The following is a 4,082-nucleotide window of genomic DNA, read 5'->3' as shown; positions in this document are numbered from 1 at the left end:
TCGGTTGGTTTCAATCAATGACCGAAGTGAAGTAAAGCAAATTCATGGAAAAATGGAGCGGAGCCCCTGAGTTTGTGCAATTTAAACATCCATTGAATTTTCAACTCAGCAGTAAGTTGCGTTATAAAACTCAAAGAATGCCATTTTTTAGGTAGTTATGCCACTCTATTTATATATTGGCTCAATATCGGAATACTGTTTGCTTCAACAGTTCTACTTGGCCTCAGCGAACCGGAAAATTGAAATAAATGACAAATAAGTCCATTCCCGGTGCAGGTTGGCTGTGCTCCTTGTCTAAAGTCCCCCTCTACAAAATATCCAAAATCAGGGTGCTTAACTACATTTTTCCATGAATTTCCTTTCCTTCCCATGGCTAATGTCAAATAAATGGTCAATAAAAGAAAGTCAAACAGTGATGGCCATCAAAAAGAAAACACCGGACCAGTTGATCCACCAGGCGGAATGTCTTGAATGGTAAAGTAGCTAAAGAAGATGTGTGAAATTATTCGTTAATAAAGTCTTTTCGTTGCGCTTAATATGGTTTACAGCTATGCTTAATTTGCTACCCTGGAAACCAGGAGAGATAGGGCTTACTCTCTTATATCAACCCAAAAATCTTTGAAACTATTGTACAAGTAGAACATGACGCAATCAATGAAAGAACTATGCTGCACATCTTCAAGTAGATAATGAGTAACGTTCTTCGAACATCATTTCTTTATTATGTTCATTGTCTTGTAGTTTATATGTTTTGACACATTTTTGTTTTTCTGATTGTGTATTCAGCAGTGTANGGAAGACGCTAGTTCTGCCTGATTAATTCGCTTCAGAGTTGGGTTAGGAGACGGTGATCGGGAACTTTGCCCATGTGCAATTCGTGATCAAGACAATGAGCGTTCACGGCCTTGGCTTCTGGAACAAGGAGAACTCTGGCATACCTCAGCAACATGACCTAGTTTGTTGCAATTGTAGCAAGTGAGCTCTTTAGCAAAGCACCCTCCGTCGGGGGCGTGTTTGTTACTGCATCGGAAACAGGATCCTATAAGCTCTGATTTCGGTTTGGGGCTGAACTTTGATTTGCTTCCCTTATACGTAGAAAGTGCGGCTGCTGAAATCTCGCGCTTTTCATCGAGTGTTTTCTGGCCACTACTAGACGATTCCCATGCACATGCAATCTTAAAGAATTCCTTTCTGCTAGGGTTTTCGTGACGTAGACACTCTTCTCGTAGCCTTAAGTCGTATGTTCCTGTAATGATTCGAAGCATATGTAGATCATCAATGCTCAGTGATTCTAATTCAGCCTCATTACCTTGGAGTTGGAGTCGCAGATACCAATCTGAGAACAGTTCGGATTGTTGCTAGTCGCACCGAAAAAAGTTGTAGCGCCGGGAAATCAACGGGATGTTCCTGAGAAAGTATTCTTTCAGAAGGGTCAGGCATCCCCCTTGTCCACATATTGGGGTAGAATCATCGATCTCTAAAGATAGGAACTGTTGTAAATTGAGTTCCAATGAAGCTTTGAGGTAACCCTGTTGTACTGCGAGTGGGAATGTGCTCATCTGATTTGATGAATCGTATAAATGATAGCCATCATTCCATGTCCGGAATTCGGCCAGGTTTGCGGTTGCCAATAACCTTTCGGGATGTAATGCTTCATTGATCCAATTTGGGCGTTGAGTGGAAATGAATGATCGGGTTGAGTCAGTATTCGAAGGACATGCTCTCAACATGGAGCGTATACTCTTGATCAATGAAGTTGATGATGTGCTTTGAAGAAATTCTGCGTCATCCAACTCTTCTGGGGGTAAGGTACGACGCCACAGTCAGAAAACTTTCTTCCGCTTTTACCCGAGATTCTTGAAGCTTGCAAACAAGAGCTCTTGCCTCAAGTCAGTCGAATTCGGATAAATTCTGGGGACAATTGGAAATGAAATCTGTGATCGTGTTCGTGCATCTTGTGAGGTAAGCTCGAACTGCTCGGTTTGATGCTTAAGCACTCTGTTGTGTCACAACCACGGGTTGAGAAGAATCGGATCTCGGAACCCACTGCTGGGCCGACCACGCCCAGTAGGCTTCCTGGCATGGACCACGAAGCCCTGTTTGCCAGGAAAGCAACTCTCGTGTTTCTCATCGCTGATCCATGTCTTGGATAAGAAGGTGAAGGCGTGTCGTCGGATCTTGTCGACACACCGTCCAGGTCCAGCCACTCGCAACATGTTCGCCCGTCCATGACAGTTGAGAAAGCAGGCCGACACCGGTTGATTCCCTCCTCTCCGCTTGATCCGCTCTTGCGGCCAATGCTGATTCCTCGCGATACCGAGTTGTTCAATCGACCGAGAAAAGAGAGATTACTATGGCCATAGAGGGGGCACGGTGGTTATATTTTCTGGTTAAGAGTTTGCTCTAATGCCAAGACATCTAGATATGTTTTTCTTTGTCAAAGAGGCAAAAGTAACAACTTTTGTGAAATGCACATGTTTAAAAGTAGCTCAGTAGTGTGTTAAATCACTTAAAGTCCATTAGAATGCATCATTGTCAAAAACGTAGTCAATCAGTATTAAACCTACTCTTATTTGTGTATTGACCTGAAATTTCATAAACTTCCATAAAACACATGCTTACTTATTACAACTTAAAGGTTGAGTTTTACGCCTTAAAAGATCGAAAAATGGCCTAATTATGTTTCCAGTTATTCCCAAGGAATGTGATTGTCTTTTTCAATCACGGCAAAAAATAATATTTCTGTATTTTGTTTAAGGTTTTTTAAAAGCAAAAAGTAGCAAGAAATATTGCTTAAAACTTGCAAAACATGCAAAACTGCCTTTCAATTTACTTAAGTGCCAAAAGCTAAACTATCCTATCATGTTCCTAAATATTTGAACGATACCTGTGACAGTTTAATTTTCCAAATTGTCAGTTTTTGCAATAATTGATAAATAATTCATATACGTACTAGCGATGTTTTTATTCAACGTTAGTAGAATTTTGTCAAAATTCAAGATTAAGCTTGATTAAAGGTGCAATTGACATGTATGGCATCACAATTGTGAAATATTGACATCAAGTAAGTTTTAATTTATATTGCAAACTATATTCGGGCTTTTCTACCTGCTTCAGAAAAGAGAAATATTTCCATTTATATTTTAGGCATAGAAAAAGCTTATTATATTTCTTGGCAATTGCTTTAAGATATAACCGGAGCAAGTTGTAGTCAAATTTGATGAAAACGCATTTTTTGAAAACGAGATATCTTATCATTTGCTCCATGGATTTGAATAAAATTCAATTTGGAAATGCAACTGAGGTTACTTCCAACATCTTTTGATTACGGTCTTAAAAAATGTTATCTCTTTGTAGGTTTTAAGTGGATTAATATTATAATCTGAGTTAGAACCCAAAATGATTTTTTACAAAAGTTGTTCCTTTTGTTTCAATAGCAACGAAAATTATTATCACAAGTCTTGGCATTTCCAAAAAATCTTTATCAGTTTTGTGAGTAACAACGTGCCGGGGGAAAGGGAAGGGATGATTGGGAAGAGGAAGAAGGTTCGAGGGCTAGAAGCTCACGTCTTGAAAAAGACTTGGGCCGGGGATTCTGGGAAGAGGAAGGATTGGAAGGGGAGGTACACTGAAAGGGGCATATCACTAATTAAGGATAATAATAAGGATTATCAAGTTAAGTGCTTGAATGATCTAGTAGTCATAGATCAATATACTTTAATGACCATTGGTAACTTAGAGCTTTCCAGTGCTTCTGGTTCTGATGGGCACATGGTCTTGATCCTCGTTTTTTCTTGCCTGATGAGTTCAACCTTGGATCAAGAAAAGTTTCTCTCTTCTCTGAAGCTAACTTGACTCATATTGCTCCAATTTTCAAAGGGCGCGATAAATTCGCTACCCAGTAACTATGAACCCATTTCTCTTGCTTCAGATCTTACCAAGGCGTTTAAAACGATCATGCAGCAAAAACTCCTCGAATTTATTCACGTTCGTGAAGTCCCTTTTCTAGTCAGCACGGGCTTCGACCGCATTTCCGTAAACATTGGAGGCAGAGCTACAAAGGGGGGTAATGAAAAGTGAAA

The sequence above is a fragment of the Tigriopus californicus genome, chromosome 6, assembly GCF_007210705.1.
Source record: "Tigriopus californicus strain San Diego chromosome 6, Tcal_SD_v2.1, whole genome shotgun sequence".
Taxonomy (NCBI): domain Eukaryota; kingdom Metazoa; phylum Arthropoda; class Copepoda; order Harpacticoida; family Harpacticidae; genus Tigriopus; species Tigriopus californicus.
This window is presented reverse-complemented; position numbering follows the sequence as displayed.